General features: G+C 32.7%; 1 protein-coding gene across 2 annotated transcripts in view; it reads right to left on the bottom strand.

Annotated features, from left to right (window-relative positions):
* Positions 1-25053, bottom strand: part of LOC105196117 — a 116380-nt gene that overhangs the window by 68132 nt on the left and 23195 nt on the right. The window contains exon 2 of one of the 2 annotated variants that reach the window (XM_026131992.2): positions 1954-2027. The gene's annotated coding sequence lies outside the window, so the exon portion shown is untranslated. The remainder of the gene's footprint in view (positions 1-1953; positions 2028-25053) is intronic. The other variant, XM_026131991.2, reaches the window with a different exon arrangement.

Below are 25053 nucleotides of genomic sequence, written 5' to 3'. Positions count from 1 at the left end.
TGAGAAAAATGCCAACAAAAGTTTAACTTATATACAAAGAAACTTGTACACGGACAGTTTGTCTAAAATACTGAAATCGACCGTGCGTTGAAATCTTACAATTTGAAAAAAACATGCATATGCGTTTTGATAAATTAAGAAAAAGAAAACGTGTCTTGTGTAATTAAAAATGCAATAAAAACTCTTTATTGCTTTATGCAAAACAAAATAATTTGCGAGAAACAAATATCGTATTTTCGTAAAGAATATATCACATGTAATAATGCGTTATAAATATATTTCTTTCCTCAAACTACTTTTAAATAATCATTTATAAAATAAAATACTGATTTTTTGTAAAAAGTAATTTTTTTCTCTTTTCATTACCTTTCACTTTTTATAAATAAAAATTACTGATTTTTAGATTACTAAATAATTATATTTTCTTGAAACAAGCACAAATACATTATTTTTTCTTGTGAGTGTTAACCTCGACTGCTTGGAGCTAAAAGAATTTATCTTTTTATGCACGTATAAAAAAGTTATGAATGTTTTATTGCAAGAATACATTTTGCCGATTTTGTCTCAAATTTGAAAACGTAAAAAAGTAAAAAAGTTTTGTGTTGTATAATTGTACAATCGTATTCTTAAATGATAAAAGAGTTTACCAGAAATTTTTTAGATTTTTTAGAATCTAAAAACCCTTTAAAAGACACAATTGTCTACCATGATGGACTAAGAAGTGTAAAATAGATTGGACTACAAAGGATTAACACATTATTTTAAATGTTTTTAAAAATGCTTTTTAAATGTTTCTCAAACAAACATGTGAAAAAACGTATTTTCCAAACGTTAAAATAAACGTTTTTCCAAATACAAAAATAATTGTTTTTCTTAAAAGACTTAACTCATTATTTTTAACATTTTTAAAAATGTTTTTTAAATGTTTTTACAAATATTTTAAAAACATTGCTGTTTAGATATTAGATATTAAAACAAGTACATAATGCCTTTCGCCAATAACTATTATTGAAATAAAAATATAATATCACTGAAATTAAAGATTATCAAATTCTTCAAAAAAAATTTTATATTGTAGCTTATATATTAAACAAATGATTGCGTTACAAAGAATATATTAATTTTGATATTAATGAATTTATTAGTTTTAATTCTTCTTGTTCTGTGTAATCGATCAATTTCTTCGACTTCTGGAAAATGTTTTCTTAATGATGTATAATTGAAACGTGCCTGTTCCGTAATACTTGTACGCGGAAGAGAATGTATTAAAGTATGTATTTTAAGATACACCCTCTAATCTGCGACGTCTCGCCGATTTGCGACATTAGCCAGAGTATTCCGCGGAACCGAAACGGTCGATCGCTTCGCGCGTGCAGCTAAATTGCAGGTGCAAACGCGTATTCGTCGTGGCAGCCGGCGGCTGTGCTAGCCATTCAACCTGCTCCTTTCCCATGCGACCCCCCGCCTGGTTTAAAGAGCCCCGAAGCCCTTCCGTGCGTGAAGAATTTCACGGCTGAATCGGCTCCCGTCCGCTCCCGTTATGCGACTTTGAGAACGTCGGAATGAACTCGGTTTTCCCTTGGCAAATCACGGTCACGGATATTTCGAGTCCACACTCGTCTGCGACTATTTCTAAGACAGACTTAGCTGCCAGTTGACCCTTTAACCGACTTCCTCTGTTATACCTTTTATAATGTTAGATCAATTTTCCATTTGCGTGTGCCTAATGATTTGCAAAACTAACGAAGGTGTGAAAATTAAAATTTTCTAGAGAATGATTTACATACTTATATTATTTTATATTCCATAAATAAAATACATTTTTTATATATTGTCCAAAATATTGTAATATTTTTCACTTTTAATCATTTTCGCGTTAACTTAAAGAGGGAAATTTGAAGTAAGGCGATTGATTTTTGTCACAAAAGGAGGAAAAATATAAACTGGACGTACTCACGTTGACGCCAAGAAGTACTCGACGCAAGGATGTTTGAAATGACCTCTTGATAGAGTAGCATCGGGACTACCTGAAACAATTGTACAGTTGTTATAAATTACTGCAAATGTCTATCGTTTTTTCTTTCTTTTTAATAAATTGAAGTCATTTTTAAAAATTTATAAAACATATGTATACATCGTTCATTTGCCAGAACATGTTTCAAAATTTTTCATTTTTGAGTAATCAATTTAACAGTTTAAGTTGTACAAGAAAAAAAAAATTCTGATGAGAATTTAATGCATTGAGTAAAAAACTGATAATACTTTAATTCTCCTACTATCAGTCATATTTTAAAATGTTTAAAAAATTAAAAATTTTCATAGAATGTTCTATCATTACGTTTGAATATCTGTGTAAAATTGAAAAATTATTTTCTTATTGGTCAAAAAATTATCTAATTTTTTATTTGCTCACAATTTTTAAATAAATTCTCTTTTTGTTTAACGTATACTTATTTAATGTCAACGTATACTTATTTAACATCATAAATTAAAGAAATATTTTTTATATTTAGAGAAGATGATAATGCAAGCGCTTATTTACATTCACAATAACTTTGTTAATAATTAAGATTGTAAATTAAAAACTTATCAATTACACTCGTCAGTGCATCAATCAATTCTAGTTCAATCAATTCTAGTCTCAAAATTATTATTAACTATTTATAAAAATGTGGTAACATTGTAATGATTCAAACTTTGTGTTTTTTTAATCTAGCTTTTAGTTGCTGTAGCAAATAAGCGATATATTTTATAAATTCTTAAATAAAATTTGTATATAAAACTATCTCGTGTCTAAAGCGGTGATCACACTAGCGATTGAAAATTGAAGATTGAAGATTGAGTTTTGGCCAATCAAAATTAAAAAGACTTAAAATTTCCTTGTTCCAATTAGTCAAATTTCAATCGCTAATCGTCAATCACAATCGGCAATCGCTAGTGTGATCACCGCTTAATGCATTGCTTTACTTTATCGTTATAGTATGTATAATTGCCATTAAAAAGTTCAGCTTTATACTTCTTGAAATAAAATTTCAAGACTATTTTGAGGGTTGATTAAAGTGATGTCGTAAAGATAGACACTTGCATTTTATATTATACTATACTATAACCGCGCACACACTCTATGCCATTAGATTACGAATACTGTCTATAGTTTAAGACTGAAAGACTTGTAAACGTTCGCTATTACTTGAGATTGAAGAGGACGCATTTACGAGGGCTTTTTTTCCTCCCTCGACTCGAGGGAGGAACGAGGGAAACGAGTAAAAGGAAACAGTCTCGTCTCTCGCTTGAATGGTCACCTGTTTTCGCGGACAGGTGACATCACGCACACGCGGGCGTGAGAACCCGAGAACGCACGAGTCGAGGGCAATGACTTCTGGGACACACCGACGCGACGCGCGCCGAGAAATGAATAACGAGACTCTCCCTGAGAAGAGGTTTGCGTTGTTGGGGGGAAAACTGGCTGCCACAGATTTCACAGAGAGAATTCAAAGGACGTCCCAACAGCTGAGTAGAATCGTTCGAATGCCTTTCCGACCCATTGTGCATGTCTAATCTAGTTACGTTCAAGTACAATTCAGCTTTGATATCGCACGCGCGGTAAGTGCAATGAATCGATAAAAGTGGCTTCTAAAGTAAGGACTCGGGCGAGCCGATATCGCAAAGGCTGCACGCGTGATAAGAAAACCATATATGCAGCGTGCTGGATTACTTTGAACCCTGAGTGGGGTGCATCAGAGAATTAAAAGTCTATGCTTATCCGCCCAATTACTCTACGACAACTACTGATTGCGCTTATCACATGCGTGAGTCACCTCACCTTGCGCTGCGTTTGCCAAGGTCGTTTACAAAGGTAAACGCGCGACGACTACGTTTTTTACTTGTACGGCCACTGGCCCTACCGTCCCGAGTTTCTGATAAGAGAGAGAGGGCAGGAAACTCGAAGATACCCGACGATTCATTTTCGATGCTATCGAGATTTTCACGAACACTCTCGTGTATAATTAAACTCGAGACATTTTTCATTTCGCATAGAAAATCTATAAATTCGTTGTTAAATGTGAAAGTAGAAAGAGTGTCAAAACGTCATGCGCCGATCCAATTTTGGATTCATCCGGTCGATGTGAGGTTTTGGGAAACGCGAAGGTTAAACACGACGACGACGACGACGACGACAACGACGACAACGAATTACGTATAACGATGGCCGCCGCGTCGGTTCCGCCGCGATTACGGAGCAATGATGCAATGCGCTTGAGTGCACTGGGGCGCTAAATTGATAAATTTGCATGCCCCCGCCGTTGCGTTCGCATGCGGTGCGACGTATCCTCGTGCTCTGCACGACCGAAACGGGCTTCGTCTCGAGAGAGAGAGAAGAATAAATCTCATCATTCGCATAATGCAGACGAAGCACGGACGATCCGCGATAAATCTGCTCTCACGAGTATCTGAAATGTCAGTACAATCGAGTGCATAAAACGCGTAATGCAGCGGATGCATAATGCGGCACGAATTAAAATGAATTAATTCTCAATTTCATTAATTTTTCTTGAGATTTTTCATAATTTTATATACTTTTGTCAAATAATTTATTATGTATTTGATATTTGTAAGAGAAATAGAACTAAAAAAAAAGTAAACAGTAAAACCAAAGTAAAATTTTGAACTAAAGCGACAGAAAATTAAATTTGAAAAGATACAGAAAATCTCGAAAAACCACATCAACTCAAAGAAACAAATATCAAACATTAATATCAAATTAAAACTAATATATTCGATTTAACACTCATTCCGTTTCATATTATAAGCAAGAAAAATTATATGGAATAATGGTAATTTTACTTATATAATTTAATCTTCATTAAAGAATTTGATAATCTTAAATCTTATTATATTTTTTTCTCCCAATTTTTTTTCTCGTGAAAATTATTATGAAATAATGAGAATATATTTTTCTTAATAAAATTATACAAAATTCTTTTATGTAAGCAAGTTATGTTTGCACTGAAAAAATTTGTTGAAAATAGAGATATGAAAATAATTCTGTTGGATTAAAATAATTATAACGCACTGAAAAAAAGATTTGGTAACAACTACTACTAACATTAATAGTTACCAAATCCTAGTATAATTTACTCATTGAAAGTTTATCCTCTATATAACTTTTTTTACATAAAATTTATGCAATTATATAAGAAAGTATTATCACGTATTTCAATAATATTTTATACACAATAAAATTTGGTACTTGCAAGCAGCAAGAGCTCTTTACTTTTGTGGGAACTTGGTTTTTCGCAATGGGAAAGTGACGCAATTTTTCGGAACGATTATAGTTAGACGAATACGAGAAGATTACGTGTACGAAACGATCGGCGAATGACATCATCGACTCTGCCATCTTGCATTCGAGAAAACGTTTACTCGCATGTTTGCCGCGCTGCCAGATGCTCGTCACATCGTGTATTTCTATAGAGAGGTCATCGCGAACATCACGCGATTATCGACGTGAACTTTAAGACCTGCCAATTTTCTCGGTGCATTTTTCCTCAATTCCGCGATCTGACTGTGTCGAAACCGTCACTCGGTGTTATTGCTCGAGTGCCATTGTATTTGAACGAAAACACCGCGAAAACAGGCTAAGAATGAAACCGTTGGCAAGAGTTAAAGCATCGCTTTTGTGACTATTATATTTTTGCTTACAAACGCGATTTCATGACACATGCATTGTAAACGTGGATGAGGTCATCGTGATGACGTCAACATCTGATTGTGCGATCGTTCAATCTTTCCTTCCGCCCCCGCCCTTCGGCTGAATCATTAGACAATCGATAGGGGGAAAAAAATCAGAATTTTACATGTACAAAATTTTAATTTTAACATAAATGTACAAAATTTTTAATTTTTAACATGTACAAAATTTAATTTTTAACATAAATAAGAGAAGATATGCCTTTTTAATAAGAAAAAAATTGTTTAAAAAATCATTGCATAATGTAATACTATCGAATCAAATTGATTAACAATTGTTTGCACTGAGAGAAAAATGTTTATAACTATAACTCCATGGTAAAATAATTGTGATTAGGACTTTATTTTTATAGTTATTATTTCTACAGTGTTAGTAGTAATAATCTTGTGTTTATAATTATATCATATTATGAGGCATCAAGACCTACTTTAATTGAAAAAGGTTTATCGTCTATTTGATCATACTGACATAGTTTCATATTATTGTTAAATTTTCAAGTTACACCAAGAGAAAAATATTTAGTATTCGTGATTATAATTACGTGGTAAAATAATTATAGTTGTAGGAGCACCATTTTTATAATTGTTATTGTCATAGTGTTAATGACAATAATCTTTAATTTTTTTTTAATTAGCTTTCTCCTTTACTCATGTTCAAAGTTCATTAAAAAGAATTTAATAAACTTTTCTCATTAAAATAACTATGAAATCGTCAACTACTATGTTGACAGATTTTTTACGAATTTTTTTTCAGATTTATTTTAAATACTTAAAAATATACATTGAAAAAAAGTATTGGTATTTGTGATATAATTGCTGGTAAAGTAATTATAGTTAAAAACTCTATTTTTATAGTTATTACTGCTCTATAATATTAATAATAACCTTGTGTTTATAATTGTATCAACTATAAAAAAATTATTCTATAAGTTTTAATAATTTCAAATATTAATACAGTAAAATATAAAGATATGAATAATAAAAATAAAATATCTTTATAAAGTAGATGTAATCACAATTATAATAAGTATAACTATTCTTTTACCATCATTTCCTTACGTAGTAATAGTAATTAATAGCTCTTGTATAGGTATATGATTGGCGAAAATTATAGTTACATTATGATAACTGCAATCATTTTTTAATCTCGGTATACGATTCAGTATAGCTTCAGGGACAAAAATATTGAAATATATTATATTTTTGAAGATATTTTTGGAGTATCGCTCATTATAGGTATAGATTATTAGAAGCATAAAACAAACTATGAAACGTAAAAGTCCATGAATTTTATTTACGTTTCTTTCAGAACCAATCCTGTCTCGATGAAATATCATTACTCTTCGTCAGACACCTAGACACGCCGGTGCACTTATGGACACACTTCCGCTCGAGCGTGCGTACGTATACTATATTTTCAGCCACAAAGTTGATTCACGAGCCGACCTGAGTCCAGGAATAGTCGATCACTATAAAGCCGTTGCGCCGCGCGCGTAGGAAGGGCCGGCTAGCCCGCTCGACTTTCATTGCAGGTCTAGTCATCGAGAAAACTAACGTTTACTGCTATATGTATAAGAGTCTCGGAGTTAGAGGGAGAGAGAGAGAAAGGAAGCTCTCGTTAGAGATCGCGTTATGTTATCGACGGCCTACGCGATCCAATTATCCTGCCATCTCTAATCTAATCCGACACGGTAATTACAACGGAGTCGTCCTGCTGTCGGTGCTTGTTAGTCCTCGTCCGCAGGCGAGAAAATATTCGCCAAGTCTTGTTACGTAGAGTACGTTATTCGCGTTGTATGTCAACAAGAATAAGTAAGATGAAAGTTGGATTCTCGATTGAAGAGCGTTTCACGAACTTGAAACAAATCCAAAAAGTTAAACTTTCAGAAAACAATTTGTCACTTTTACATCGTTTAATATATAAATATGGTGATTATTTCTCTCTGGACATATTGTAGCTATAGAAATAAAATTTTAGGATTTGATTGAAATTTTGAAGACCCATTAAGAAAAAGAATATTTCTGGGCTTGTTTGGTTCTTATAGAAATTTCATTTACTGTCTATTTATAATATCTTGTAGTATTTTACATTTACTTTCTCTGCAATAATGAAGTAAAGTATATTATTTTAAGTATAAAGCAATAATTCTTTTTTATATAAAATTTTACCCTACTTACAAAATTTCTGTTAACAAAACTTCCCTTCATATTTCTTTTTGTACAAATATGATAATTTTTCTTCAGACATATATAATAGATATAAGAACATTTACAATTGTTTATTAATATATAATTCATTTAAAAAAAAAGGAAAAATTCTCAAAACTTGTTGGGCTCTTGTGGAAACTTTACATTTACTATAAATAATTATATTCATTAATTAATCTATTTATATTTGTATTTCCCGCTTTCTGTTTGATTCTTGCTGGAACAAAATTGTTGAATGTGACGCTATTGATTGACTTACAACTTAATAATTTCACCGATTTTACTTAAATTTGTGGAAATTGAATAGGCAGGACAATATATTTATCGTCAAATAAATAAGTAGCACACAATTCATTGATTATACAAGGTCATGTTTGAAGGAAAGAATCAGGGAAGCAGAAATAACGTGAATAAATTTGCCAGCAATTAATTTCTCATCCAAACGCCAATTCGACTTAATTAGACCAGCATAACGTTAGGGAGAATTTTCTCACAGGTAGATTTAATAACGTCCAAAGTGGTAACGCGGCGCTTCTTACGCATACTTAGGTGATTAAGAAGTAGAACGAAATAATCCTCAATTATATCCCGTCCGTCTGTCCTGCTGCTTCTCTCGTTCTCTCTTTCTCCGCTCGTGGTTTCCGGCACGACTCTCAGTTAACGTTACTTCGCGACACGATTTCCGGCGGCGTGACTTCCTGTTAGAGAGAAGCGTGGACTCCCGAGGAGCCTCCGGCTCTCTCGAGGATCGTAACCGGAACTCGCGCGCGCAAATCATACCGTTATCCACGTTTTCCTCGTCGTTAATAGAGCACAGCATCGGCGCGGTGGTGCTTGAAGGAGTAAGCTCCACTTTATGACAGCCGTTCGGAGACTTGCCTCATCTAGCCTCGTCAAGTGCTATTTGAAGCAATAAAGTGATTAAGGTAATTAGCTATAGCGAGGTTTTTCTTTACCACGACTTCTCATTAGCTCGTTATTCAAAAAAACTGTACAGACTCGGGTATTTCTCACAGATACGCGATTTTAAAGAGAGAAAGAGAGAGAAAGAGAGTGAGATTCCGTTTTTATTCGCTCCAAGCACCACTGCGCGTCGCGCGTCGGTGGCGAAAGCTCGGAAATTGACTTTAACGACGCCGTTGTCCCGCGAATTCACATCGCTGAGTGACGCGCCGGCGCTACACTTCTCGGATTTATAGATCCGCCGATAAAGATCACGAGCGTAAATGCTTTAGCCACATCTGAATCGTCTGACTGCGAGAAACGCGCGTGTCCGACATCGCGCAATCCGTGAATCTTGAATTTCATAGATACGCGAACTTTATAATGTCGGACGTAAGATACACATGTTTACAGATTTTCGTATGCGTGTGTCGACTGCGAATCTATATCTGACATTAAGGCTTTCGTTCACTCATCACTTACTGTCTTAAATTGTGACGTTAAAAGCGAGAAAATATGTAACTGAAATTCTTGTAAAGTAAGGGAAGGTTGCTGACATCACACCGGCTCTTAAATCACAAAACTTCGCCTAAAAATTCAGCTGCATATTCTCTATAAGTTATTTGAGAATTATATAGTACCGTCCGAAGAATTTATCAAACACATGAGATAAAAACAACTATATTCGCAAATAAAAATCATGAGATTAGATGACATTAATTTTTTACTTTGACTTCTGTTGAACTTTTTTAAGCGAAAAGAAGATGAAGAAAGAAGCAATTTGTTCAGCACATTTAGACATCCTGTACTTTGTATGATATTGTGTATCTTACAAAGGAACAAAAAACTGGTAGGCTGATTAATTATGATAATACAATAATCCGCCTCGTCTCCAACGGACGAGGAAGTGCATACGAAAGATGAAGAAAACGTCATGACGATCTCTCCTTGCCTCCTTAATCCCGCATCTTCCGCATCTCTTCGGCTTCCTTCTGTCGCGAATATTAACGTAACTGTAGTATTAGCGGACCGTAATACGAGCTACCATCTAGCTCGCTGCACATAGCAGCTTTGCTTTCAGAAGACAGGTACCAGGATTATATGTATGCAGAGCGATTCCTACTGTCATACAAGAACTCTATGAGAAAACTTTAAATTGGGGGTGGGGGGAGGGGAAGAAATAATTTCATTTATTTTACATCTTGAGAATAATCCCTTCAAGCGTAATTTTGAAAACAAAGATAATTTTAAAAACAAAGTGAATATATAAATATAACTTTAACTAAATTATGTACGTAAAAAAAATTTTCTCATAAAATTTACTCTGAGAGAGAGAGAGAGAGAGAGAGAGAGAAAGAGAGAGAAACAAAAATTGTCACTTATTCCATGGTTTATACATTTAGAGATCAGTGTATCGATCATCTTGATACACAAACTATACAATTTCTTTTTCCTTCCGTCTCTTCTTAATTATTTTATGAAGAGCATCCAAAAAGTAAGTTTCTCGTAGAAAAATAAAATAAAAGGTATGAAAATTATACTACTTTTTTATTTCGTTAATTTGATCCTTACGTTACTTTTTAACGAAGATACCATTGATATCTAGGCACTTTTTGTAACGTGACATCAGTTTTCCGATATCAGTGTTATAAAAAAAAACGTGTTCATAGAGCCATGATTTCACTTCAACCTTGACTTTATAATTTGCTGTCAATACTTTTACCACCCAAATGTTTTTTAAGCGCAAGAAATAAGCGAAAATCACCCAGTGCAAGATCTGGAGTGCATCATGGTGGATAAACAAAAATTTTCCAACGACATTTTTGTGAATTTTCATGAATCTCCATGCGACCGTTAATAAATTCTGATCGCCATCATCAAATTATTTACACACTCATGCATTGTTCTCCATGTATAAAAATTAGTTGACAATAAATATTTAGATATTGTACTTTCATTTTTTTTGCGATTAAAAACCGAGTTACCATCATTTGCAGTTGGATACGTCTTACATTGGCACATCTATGATTCAAATTTGCTCAGCTGATAATGGTTGCAATGAAATCAATTCTGAGTGCAAAAATGTTGCCAACATACTTTAAAGAAGAAACCTTACAATGCACAAGCTCGGTTTTTCTTACTTAAGATAGAAAAACTTACTTTTTAGATGCCTCTCGTATATATGTATACATTAAAACTTATTTGAAACCTATTTGAATACTTATTACATTTTTAATTTTAATTAAATTTTAACAAAATAATATAACAAAAATAATATTTTAATACATTTTATAATATTATGATAACGTAAAATATAACTATTTTGTAATCATATTCTCTTATCTCTTTTTTCTATTTTCATTTAGCATTCAAGATATAATGATAGACAGTTAAAAATACAAGTTTCTATTTGTTCCAGAGGGTTACGCATTCAGCGATTTGAAACGAATCATCTTAATATAACGACTGTGCGACTTAATGAATTTCCAGAAATTAGAATGTATGCTAAATCGGACAGACTTAACGAGTCGATGACCGAACTGTGATGTCTCGCTAATGAAAACTAGTAAAACGCGTTTTGATAATAGCAAGAATTAATCTTGCAGGATTATTATGAAAAGATATGCCACCGGTAATGTCTTGAGTTGTAAGCAATTCCACCGTTTCAGGTTTCTTTATATATACAGAAAGTATAGATAGCGCATTCCAAACGCGCCGTAACAGATATTTCAAATAACGTTTGTTATATTTCTCAGATAGTGATAGGGTAACTGAAGATTACAAAGTTCACAGATAAAAGTTTAAAATATAAATAAATAAAAATATCTTGTAAGTTCGAAAATAATTTCTTTGGGAATTTCACAATTCGTGGCTTAACCTTCCACCTGTACACGTGGGTTTGAAGTGTTCGACATAGAATAACAATTCTTAGCTTTTTCCTTCATTCATGTTCAAAGTTTATTTAAAAAAATTGATTAAACACTTGTTATCAAAAAATAACTATGAAATCGTCAATTACAGTTTTGCATATTTATAAATCTTTTTCAAATTTTTTTGAATATTTTTAGCAATACTGAAAGAAAAGTTTGGTTATGATTAAGATCTTTATAATTATAACTGCTATAATTAATAATAATAATAATAATAACCTTGTATTTGTAGTTCTATCAGCTAAATGAAAAAAATTTACTATAAATTATGATAATTGATAATTACATTTATATAGCGAAATATCAAGATATGGATGTTAAAAGTAAAATAAACATTTTTATATAGTAAACACAATTATAGTAAATATAAATATTTTTAAATATTTGTTTACTATTTAGTAATAACTAATAACTATAATTTGAATAGTTAAAACAACAATAAATATAAAGTTGACGCTGAAAATAACTCTAAATTAGAGTTAAATTATAAAAATTAAAAAATTTTTTTCTCTGAATGTAGGAAAAATGTTCGGCGTGACAGATCCATTTTTACAAGTGACGAGTGCAGAAAAAATGTGTACAGGCGAAGAAATTAATAATCACGATATCAAGTGCCAAATAATTACAATAAGAATATTTAAGTAAAAAATTAATGAAAAAAATATACATGTCGCAAGAAAGAGATATAACTTGTCTGAATTCGCGTTTAATCTTTCAAATTAAAAGCCTCTGTGAGTTGTGATATCTTTGAAATTAAAGAGCCGCGATAAGAGAATTAAATGGAGGGAACCCCCCAAAGTGTGCGTCAAAGGATTAATAAGCCCAGGGTCAGCGACCCATGGCTGGACGTTTTATCGACGAGTAACAGCAGCACGAGTGCGTTTCGTCTGGCTTAAATCGTTCGTATCTATACGGACCGCTTCATCCAAGAGTGCAACGATGCGCCTGTTGTGCCGTGCATCGCTGCAATTCGCGCGAGAGATCAGTAAGTTTCTGTGCGGCTAGCTCGCGCGCCATAACGAGATAAAGTCATTTCGTGGCGATCAAAGCGACGAGAGGAAGATGAACGGAGGGAGTTCACGGAACTCTTTATTCCGTTTATCTCGTTTTTGAAATTTATTGGATACCGCCGCGAGTTAAGGGAAGTCGCGGTTTCCTGGTAATTAGCACGTTGCCGATCAAAGCGCTATATTTAGTCCGTCTTGATTTAATACGTCTTCCAGGACAGATGCGTTTGCTCGCGATAGAAATTCTTTCACAAATTTGAAATCGAGTTTAGATTTATTAACATTCAGTGATTTTATTTTTATATCTTTTTACAACTTTTTAATGTTTGACATTTGAATGTTTTGGTCAATAAATGTTATTGTAATTTTATTGGAATTAAACAGTTTTAAATTTTGCTGAAGATACATCTATAGATAAGTCATAAAATAATGCAAAACTTATAGGAAAAGATTCTACCAAATATAGTTTATATCAAAATTAATTTTTGAAAAATGCATAAATAATGGAATAAATAAAAATCTTAATTTCCGTATCATTATTCGTTTTACGAATGCAGAATAAAAAATAATAGAAAAATAAGAACAAAATACGAGATATAATAATAAGATATCTGTACTAAATAAGATTTATTTCACTCAATTTTTTTAACAACTCTATTTAATAATTTTTAAATAATAAAATAAAGTAGACCTTATTCAGATCAGATACTTTAAAATAATTAAATTCTTTTATACGTTTGATGTAATAATATTACGATTTATTTATGTTATCAAATCTCAACTCTATAAATCGTATATAATTTATGCCAAATAAAATCTTTTTTCATATATAATAAAAACGTTTCAATTCAAAGTTCGATTCATCAATTGGCAACGTGAGAATCTAGACCGTTATTTACCGCCGGACAAAAATCTCTCGTGCTCAAGCGATGCCGCGCGTTTACCGCGATCACCGTAATAACACCGGCGAAACGATAATGACAGTGCCACTGCGGAGGTTAACGATTTGCGACTCCGATAAGTTAGGTTCTTCTACACACATACAACGTCACGGCATTGAAATTTCTCCGACTGACTCCGACTATTAAGCGGTCGTCCACCTTCGGAGCGATCATCGATTCGAATTGGTAAAAGATTCCGGTATTCGAAAGAAGATGACAGAAAACTCGAAAACGATAAAAAAAATTATATGAATAATTTATATAGGATAGATTGGAAAGAATAATTATAAATATATAGTTGGCATCAAAGATAATTATCAATTAAACTGAACATGATAACTTTCTTTTCTCTCAATGTTATTACGAAGCAAACATGCTAGTATTAAAACTTAGTGTAAGTTTAATAAATGCTCAGTGCATCCTAATATTGTTAAATGTCTAACCCGTTTACATTAGCTTCCGATAAAGTTAGTCGATAAAGTTAGCCGGCAAAGAATTTTGCCTCAGGTCGTATTCTCAGATTTGCAATATTGGCCAAGACTTGTTGAATGTTTGTTTAGATGATCGACACTAGTTAGCCAATGTAATTTATTAATGAGATTGAGTGAAAATAAATAAATCAGCGTGATAAAAATATTTTAGCTTCAGCTGAGAAAATTGCTATTGGTACTCTCTGTAAAAAATTACTGTAATGCCTTAAAGTAGCAAAAATAAAAAAAATCATCATTTCGATTTGCAGAAATAAAAGCTGTGACGAAATTAGGATAATTATATCAGACTTGTCGCAATAATCAACTATTTGGCCAATTGTCAACGATGATCGACACATGCATTGCTATCAAATGGGACACGTCAGTCACGCGTTTCGCAAACGTTCAAGTCGCAATAAAGAAACATTTTGTATTTTTAGAGATTAAGTTAACTCTAGCTGCTTTATATTGTAAGGAAACATTCAGAATCGTTATTTTGTACAGAATTAATTTGTAAGAGGACAAGAGAAAAAACAAGAGCGAGAGAGAGAGAGAGAGAGAGAAAATATATACAAATTAAAATATAAAGCATTCAAATACGCTGTGTGTCCCTGTACATGTATTTTAATTCTTTCATAAATTATATTATTCATTTATAATACATATTCATTGTAATGACGATGACACTGTATGTTCGCGTTTAATTTTTTATTATTTTTACAAAGATAAAAAAATAAAACAATAAATAAGAGCAAAAGAATAATACAAGCCGCGCTGGATAAATATAAATTTATTAGTTCTAATTACAAAAACTCAATCGCAATTTAATCTTGATTATTATATAAAATAATAGCAGTAAATGTTACGATTTATCATGGATTCATCCTCAGTGCCAAAGTAGATATGTTGACTATAAGTAAAAAACTTGTACTTCTTGAGGTCCATCATTGTTCCAGGAATTAAATTTCCCAAAAAGATTTATAGTATTTTTTCGTCAGAGTCAGTAAGTGGACTTTCTTGTTCTTACTGGTCACAAGTATTCTACCATCTTAACCAAGAAATCTTGGAATTAATTGTAAGTGTATAATTGACGTGGTGATATACGAAACGGTCGTATTCTGAATGTCAACCGTCTTATATATCACCACGTCAGTTATATTCTTACAATTACTTCAAAGATTTTTTGGTTGAAATGGTACTTGTGACCAATAAGAACATGAAAGTTCACTTACTGATTCTGACGAAAAAATACTGTAAACCTTTTTGGGGAATCTAATAGAACAATGATTGACCTCAAGAGATACATGCTTTCTATAATTCCGTTCAACATATCCTTGGCACTGAAGATGAGTTCATGATAAATCGAAACGTTTGTTGCTATTAATTTATATTACAATACAAATATAATAGCGATGTTCTTCGCATTATTATCTAAATTTTACTTTTTTCAGTAGTTCATGAAATCTCTTCAACATAAATAAGAATTAAAAATAAAAATAAATAAAAAGTTATAGTTATAAAACTAGCAATTATTCTATACACAATAAGATCATTTGTGACTCAAAGCAATTTTTTTAAATTTTTTGGCTAAAGGACATGCATGAACTGAGACCAGCAACCGGCAATGCATCAGGCATATTCCCTAGATGCCACTTTTTTTAGGGAGAGAATACACTGGGAAAAGGTGTTTAGTACTTGTGACTGTAATTGTGTTTTAAAATAATTAGAAGCTCTATTTTTATAGTTATTATTGTTATAATGTTAGTAATAATAAATTTACGTTTATAAAGTTCTATCAACTATAAAAACGTTTTAATATAAATTTTACTATAACTATCATAATTTTATTATAGCAATTTCAAATATGAATATAATATTATAAATAACATACAGTAGTAAAAATAAATATTTCTATGTAGTAAATGCAATCACAATTGTGAATACTATAATTTTTTAAATATTTGTTTACTATTTATGTAATAATAATAACTAAAAACTATAACTTGCATAGTTAAAACAATTATAAATATATAGCTGGCATCAAAAATGACTATGAATTATTTTTAAATTATTAGTTACTGTATGTGCGCATAATCATATAAGTGCGCATAATCGTATAACCCAATACGCTAATCTTGCACGCGACGACGTTGTCGCTGACCTTCAATCAGCTGCGGGACCCTCTTTTTCCCACGGCCGACTGCTTCCGTTTAGTGCCGCTGGGTACATGAACACCCTTGTATAATCCTCGATATACGGAGTATAAGTCAAAATATACCTTACTCTTCGAGAGAAGAAAAACAAGATTCAATTTTTCTTTAACCCAAGCTATTACTAACCATACCAGTCAAAGCTAATAATAGTTAAACTTAATAATAAGACCATTTTACGGTAGCATAAACTTCGATTTGTGAGTGGTTGTAAATTGTAAGTGGCTGTAAAGTATTGTAAGGTGTGCACTTGTTTATACATTTTTATTAACATAAATTAAAAAAAGAAGATAAAAAAGAAGTTAAACTAAGATTAAAGCTAATTAGCATTGGTAGAAATAAACATACAACTATGCCTTACAACCACTTACAACCGTATAAAAATAAAATGCAATAATGATGTTGAAGCTAGCAGCGGATTCGCAGCAGCAGATTCGTCAAAGCAGGGATTCTCATTCAAAATAAAATACACAAGAAACTTTGACATATAAAGGCAAACTAGCAAGTAACTGCACAAAATACACTTATACGCTTCTAAATAGATCAGAACAATTAACAAAAATGCGCAGGTCTACTAAATTGTTTAAATTATATAACGAGTTATTGCAGAAACAAGGGAAGGAAGCCTCGGTCGGGGCTGCAAATTTTTTTAGAACATTATTGTAGGCTTCTAAATCAATCCCGACTAGCAAGAAAAATTAAAAAAAATGCGCACGCCTACGAAAAATTATTTAAACAATATAAAGTTTACTGCAAAAACAGGAAAACGAAGTCGCGGTCGGGGCTGCAAATTTTTTTAGAACATCATTGTAGGCTTCTAAATAAATCCCGACTAGCAAGAAAAATTAAAAAAAATGCGCACGCCTACGAAAAATTATTTAAACAATATAAAGTTTATTGCAAAAACAGGAAAACGAAGTCGCGGTCGGGGCTGCAAATTTTTTTAGAACATTATTATAACCTTCTAAATAAATCCCGACTAGCAAGAAAAATTAAAAAAAATGCGCACGCCTACGAAAAATTATTTAAACAATATAAAGTTTATTGCAAAAACAGGAAAACGAAGTCGCGGTCGGGGCTGCAAATTTTTTTAGAACATTATTATAACCTTCTAAATAAATCCCGACTAGCAAGAAAAATTAAAAAAAATGCGCACGCCTACGAAAAATTATTTAAACAATATAAAGTTTATTGCAAAAACAGGAAAACGAAGTCGCGGTCGGGGCTGCAAATTTTTTTAGAACATCATTGTAGGCTTCTAAATAAATCCCGACTAGCAAGAAAAATTAAAAAAAATGCGCACGCCTACGAAAACTTATTTAAACAATATAAAGTTTATTGCAAAAACAGGAAAACGAAGTCGCGGTCGGGGCTGCAAATTTTTTTAGAACATTATTGTAGGCTTCTAAATCAATCCCGACTAGCAAGAAAAATTAAAAAAAATGCGCACGCCTACGAAAAATTATTTAAACAATATAAAGTTTATTGCAAAAACAGGAAAACGAAGTCGCGGTCGGGGCTGCAAATTTTTTTAGAACATTATTATAACCTTCTAAATCAATCCCGACTAGCAAGAAAAATTAAAAAAAATGCGCACGCCTACGAAAAATTATTTAAACAATATAAAGTTTATTGCAAAAACAGGAAAACGAAGTCGCGGTCGGGGCTGCAAATTTTTTTAGAACATTATTATAACCTTCTAAATCAATCCCGACTAGCAAGAAAAATTAAAAAAAATGCGCACGCCTACGAAAAATTATTTAAACAATATAAAGTTTATTGCAAAAACAGGAAAACGAAGTCGCGGTCGGGGCTGCAAATTTTTTTAGAACATTATTGTAGGCTTCTAAATCAATCCCGACTAGCAAGAAAAATTAAAAAAAATGCGCACGCCTACGAAAAATTATTTAAACAATATAAAGTTTATTGCAAAAACAGGAAAACGAAGTCGCGGTCGGGGCTGCAAATTTTTTTAGAACATTATTATAACCTTCTAAATAAATCCCGACTAGCAAGAAAAATTAAAAAAAATGCGCACGCCTACGAAAAATTATTTAAACAATATAAAGTTTATTGCAAAAACAGGAAAACGAAGTCGCGGTCGGGGCTGCAAATTTTTTTAGAACATCATTGTAGGCTTCTAAATAAATCCCGACTAGCAAGAAAAATTTAAAAAAATGCGCACGCCTACGAAAACTTATTTAAACAATATAAAGTTTATTGCAAAAACAGGAAAACGAAGTCGCGGTCGGGGCTGCAAATTTTTTTAGAACATTATTATAACCTTCTAAATCAATCCCGACTAGCAAGAAAAATTAAAAAAAATGCGCACGCCTACGAAAAATTATTTAAACAATATAAAGTTTATTGCAAAAACAGGAAAACGAAGTCGCGGTCGGGGCTGCAAATTTTTTTAGAACATTATTATAACCTTCTAAATCAATCCCGACTAGCAAGAAAAATTAAAAAAAATGCGCACGCCTACGAAAAATTATTTAAACAATATAAAGTTTACTGCAAAAACAGGAAAACGAAGTCGCGGTCGGGGCTGCAAATTTTTTTAGAACATCATTGTAGGCTTCTAAATAAATCCCGACTAGCAAGAAAAATTAAAAAAAATGCGCACGCCTACGAAAACTTATTTAAACAATATAAAGTTTATTGCAAAAACAGGAAAACGAAGTCGCGGTCGGGGCTGCAAATTTTTTTAGAACATTATTGTAGGCTTCTAAATCAATCCCGACTAGCAAGAAAAATTAAAAAAAATGCGCACGCCTACGAAAAATTATTTAAACAATATAAAGTTTATTGCAAAAACAGGAAAACGAAGTCGCGGTCGGGGCTGCAAATTTTTTTAGAACATTATTATAACCTTCTAAATAAATCCCGACTAGCAAGAAAAATTAAAAAAAATGCGCACGCCTACGAAAAATTATTTAAACAATATAAAGTTTATTGCAAAAACAGGAAAACGAAGTCGCGGTCGGGGCTGCAAATTTTTTTAGAACATCATTGCAGGCTTCTAAATAAATCCCGACTAGCAAGAAAAATTAAAAAAAATGCGCACGCCTACGAAAACTTATTTAAACAATATAAAGTTTATTGCAAAAACAGGAAAACGAAGTCGCGGTCGGGGCTGCAAATTTTTTTAGAACATTATTGTAGGCTTCTAAATCAATCCCGACTAGCAAGAAAAATTAAAAAAAATGCGCACGCCTACGAAAAATTATTTAAACAATATAAAGTTTATTGCAAAAACAGGAAAACGAAGTCGCGGTCGGGGCTGCAAATTTTTTTAGAACATTATTGTAGGCTTCTAAATCAATACCGACTAGCAAGAAAAATTAAAAAAAATGCGCACGCCTACGAAAAATTATTTAAACAATATAAAGTTTATTGCAAAAACAGGAAAACGAAGTCGCGGTCGGGGCTGCAAATTTTTTTACAACATTATTGTAGGCTTCTAAATCAATCCCGACTAGCAAGAAAAATTAAAAAAAATGCGCACGCCTACGAAAAATTATTTAAACAATATAAAATTTATTGCAAAAACTAAAAAAGAAAAAAATTCTAATACCAAAAACGCAAATAAATTTTAATATAAAAAAGTCAAAAAAATTTTAACATTTACAAACAGTAAAAACAAAACAATAAAAGAGACCATATTCTCGCCACCCCTCGTTGGTTGGTCTTGGGTAGCGCAAAGAGAGAGAACAATATGTATGTTTAGCAGTCAAATTATATTTCTGATCTATAATTTACATTCAAGTAGAAAATTGGGAAATCATACTATTTCTTTTCTATAATGACGATATTATATTCCTATACGGCGCAAGCAAGCAACCTTAATATGATTGCTAATAAATTTCCAGCGCCGACCAAGCCCTTGTTTCTGCAATAACTCGTTATATAATTAAAACAATTATTAGCCGTGCGCATTTTTTTTAATTTTTCTTACTAGTCGAGATTTATTTAGAAGGCTATAATGATGTTCTAAAAAAATTTGCAGCCCCGACCGAGACTTCGTTTTCCTGTTTTTGCAATAAATTTTATATTGTTTAAATAATTTTTCGTAGCCGTGCGCATTTTTTTTAATTTTTCTTGCTAGTCGGGATTGATTTAGAAGGTTATAATGATGTTCTAAAAAAATTTGCAGCCCCGACCGCGACTTCGTTTTCCTGTTTTTGCAATAAACTTTATATTGTTTAAATAATTTTTCGTAGGCGTGCGCATTTTTTTTAATTTTTCTTGCTAGTCGGGATTGATTTAGAAGCCTACAATAATGTTCTAAAAAAATTTGCAGCCCCGACCGCGACTTCGTTTTCCTGTTTTTGCAATAAACTTTATATTGTTTAAATAAGTTTTCGTAGGCGTGCGCATTTTTTTTAATTTTTCTTGCTAGTCGGGATTTATTTAGAAGCCTACAATGATGTTCTAAAAAAATTTGCAGCCCCGACCGCGACTTCGTTTTCCTGTTTTTGCAATAAACTTTATATTGTTTAAATAATTTTTCGTAGGCGTGCGCATTTTTTTTAATTTTTCTTGCTAGTCGGGATTTATTTAGAAGGTTATAATAATGTTCTAAAAAAATTTGCAGCCCCGACCGCGACTTCGTTTTCCTGTTTTTGCAATAAACTTTATATTGTTTAAATAATTTTTCGTAGGCGTGCGCATTTTTTTTAATTTTTCTTGCTAGTCGGGATTTATTTAGAAGGTTATAATAATGTTCTAAAAAAATTTGCAGCCCCGACCGCGACTTCGTTTTCCTGTTTTTGCAATAAACTTTATATTGTTTAAATAATTTTTCGTAGGCGTGCGCATTTTTTTTAATTTTTCTTGCTAGTCGGGATTTATTTAGAAGGTTATAATAATGTTCTAAAAAAATTTGCAGCCCCGACCGCGACTTCGTTTTCCTGTTTTTGCAATAAACTTTATATTGTTTAAATAATTTTTCGTAGTCGTGCGCATTTTTTTTAATTTTTCTTGCTAGTCGGGATTTATTTAGAAGGTTATAATAATGTTCTAAAAAAATTTGCAGCCCCGACCGCGACTTCGTTTTCCTGTTTTTGCAATAAACTTTATATTGTTTAAATAAGTTTTCGTAGGCGTGCGCATTTTTTTTAATTTTTCTTGCTAGTCGGGATTTATTTAGAAGCCTACAATGATGTTCTAAAAAAATTTGCAGCCCCGACCGCGACTTCGTTTTCCTGTTTTTGCAGTAAACTTTATATTGTTTAAATAATTTTTCGTAGTCGTGCGCATTTTTTTTAATTTTTCTTGCTAGTCGGGATTTATTTAGAAGGTTATAATAATGTTCTAAAAAAATTTGCAGCCCCGACCGCGACTTCGTTTTCCTGTTTTTGCAATAAACTTTATATTGTTTAAATAAGTTTTCGTAGGCGTGCGCATTTTTTTTAATTTTTCTTGCTAGTCGGGATTTATTTAGAAGCCTACAATGATGTTCTAAAAAAATTTGCAGCCCCGACCGCGACTTCGTTTTCCTGTTTTTGCAGTAAACTTTATATTGTTTAAATAATTTTTCGTAGTCGTGCGCATTTTTTTAAATTTTTCTTGCTAGTCGGGATTTATTTAGAAGGTTATAATAATGTTCTAAAAAAATTTGCAGCCCCGACCGCGACTTCGTTTTCCTGTTTTTGCAATAAACTTTATATTGTTTAAATAAGTTTTCGTAGGCGTGCGCATTTTTTTTAATTTTTCTTGCTAGTCGGGATTTATTTAGAAGCCTACAATGATGTTCTAAAAAAATTTGCAGCCCCGACCGCGACTTCGTTTTCCTGTTTTTGCAGTAAACTTTATATTGTTTAAATAATTTTTCGTAGGCGTGCGCATTTTTTTTAATTTTTCTTGCTAGTCGGGATTGATTTAGAAGCCTACAATAATGTTCTAAAAAAATTTGCAGCCCCGACCGAGGCTTCCTTCCCTTGTTTCTGCAATAACTCGTTATATAATTTAAACAATTTAGTAGACCTGCGCATTTTTGTTAATTGTTCTGATCTATTTAGAAGCGTATAAGTGTATTTTGTGCAGTTACTTGCTAGTTTGCCTTTATATGTCAAAGTTTCTTGTGTATTTTATTTTGAATGAGAATCCCTGCTTTGACGAATCTGCTGCTGCGAATCCGCTGCTAGCTTCAACATCATAATGCAATAATATTAAATATCGCAATAATTATAATTATTCCTTATTAATTGTATCACATAATTTTGTTTAAAAAGATAACTTTTTGATCAAATTACTTCTAAAATCAAGTTTAAAATGTGAGATTTAAATCTTTTTAAGTAAGCAATGACGTGATTCACGAGATCCTGCAAGTATCTGCTTAGAATTCTCTCAGTGCATCAGTTTGAAAAGTTCCGAGGGGCTAGTCCCCAGGAGAGATGTGGTAATTCGGAATGCGGATAAAGCATCGCGACGACGCAATAACTTCTGCCCGCGAGTTCCGGGGCGGAGAGGTGCGTGGTTGTGTCGAGTCAATTGGCGGAATTGGACGGGTTAAGTGCAGCGATACGATAATCAAATAAAATTATCGTTAACTGTAAATGCCATGAAACGAGAACACGATCTTTCACGAGCGAACGCGCTTTTCACTCTGGGGAACCATTGAGCAGAAGTAATTACGTAACTCCTCGCTGCCTATAACTGAGCCTGAATAAAAATGCGAATGCACAATCTTTAAAAAATTTTTTTTATAATATGTTGAAAATATGTGTAATATTTTTTTCGAAAGCTTTGCAGCAATTTTTATATGTGGTATTATAATAAATAAATTACATATCAAACGTAATTTATATATTAAACGATATTAAAACATCCATAAAAATTATATTACAAAATTTTAATAATTTAAAATATTCAAACTGAAAGTTTAGTATCTTTTTAGTTACATCGTTACTGTAGCAAATGTGATATATTTTGTAAATTCTTCTTTAATAAAATTTGTATATAAAACTCTCATGTATAATGCATTGTGTGTAAAGTTGGCGTATCATTTCGTAAGTTTCCACAAAATGATACCCCAATACACACGCACAAATGAATCTCTATCAATATCTGGAGCAATGGATCTCTATCAATACATTCAACAGAGATTCATTACTAAATTAAAATATGATTTGTCACTCACCGACACACAATGTGCAGCAGCAGTTTTCAATATCAACCTGTAAAACACAAACAAATATAATTCACATTATAGTAGCGCCCACAGTAATTAATATTACTGCTTGAATTAAGCAAGCTACAGGCATTGCAATTGCATTAAACTCTTCATTTTATCACCAGTTAACAGTTTCAAATTCGCATACTGACAGACAATATGTAATGTTAAAGCTAGAACCCAGAATATAATTATTTTAGGTCAAATGTGTAAAAGCAAACATTATTCTAACTGTAAAAAATAAAATATTGAACGAGCAAGGGCAAGAAAATGAAGACACAAATTTGAAACTGTTAACTAATGATAGAATGAAGAACTCGTTGCAATTGTAATGCCCATAGATTACTCAATTCATAATCATAGACCTTAAGGGTCTTAGCAAGATTCACTTTTCCTAAAATCTTAAGAAAATGACATGTAATATTAATTAGGATAATTGTACGCTTACAAAAAAGCACTATGCAACTTGATTTTAGTCTAATAAATGATATTGTAAGTGTACAATCATTCTAATTAATATTACATGTCATTTTATTATTAAGTTTTCAGAAAAAGCAAATCTCGTTAAGATTCTTAAAGTCCATGATTACAAATTGAGCAAGCTACAGACATTACAATTGTAACAAGTTCTTCATTCCATCACCAGTTACAGTTTCAGATTTGTGCCCTCACCTTCCTGCTCTCGTCCGTTCAATCTCTTTTAATAACTGAGAACTATGTTCGCTTTCGCACAGCTAAACTGAAATAATTAAATTCTGGGCTCTACCTTTAATATTATGTACTTTTTGTCAGTATATCAATCTGGAACTGTTAAGTGGTGATAAAATAAAAACGTCAATATCAATTAATAAAATAATACACGTACTTACAGAGTTGTTCCACGGAGGCTGTCCTTCGCTGACGTTGTCTCTTTTTGTCGTTCTCGGATCGCATATTAACCATGACCGCACGATATATTGTCCACCACTTACGATACCACACTCGCGACGCCATCGGGAAAGTCACCGTCCCGGCAAACGACGAATCTCGAGCGCCAGAAAATCGCAGGCGGCGTAACATAACCTCTAGACCCGTCGGTTACGGTCGTTACTAACACGCAACCTGCGCGTGACCGGCCGATTATTATGTTCGCGTTCTCACACACTGATAGACATACGATTTGAGATCGAAAACAAACAGCCGAGTCGAATAACGTTAGGCGAGCACGAGACGCGAGCGGCAAGCTCGTAACGCTTGACGAACGAAATGCGATCTATACAATCCTGACACTCACGCGACTCACGCTGCTACTACACTCGACACACCCGACGTTGTATCCGCGCAGAACTTCGACACGAGGAACACGAAAGAAGCGCCGAGAAGCACGGAGCAACACGGAGCGTTCGCTGGTCACCGGTACAGGCGAGTAGAAGACAGA

Source organism: Solenopsis invicta, chromosome 16 (genome assembly GCF_016802725.1).
Source record: "Solenopsis invicta isolate M01_SB chromosome 16, UNIL_Sinv_3.0, whole genome shotgun sequence".
Classification (NCBI taxonomy): domain Eukaryota; kingdom Metazoa; phylum Arthropoda; class Insecta; order Hymenoptera; family Formicidae; genus Solenopsis; species Solenopsis invicta.
Note: the sequence above shows the minus strand (reverse complement) of the source record. Positions and strands in the feature narration are given on the sequence as shown.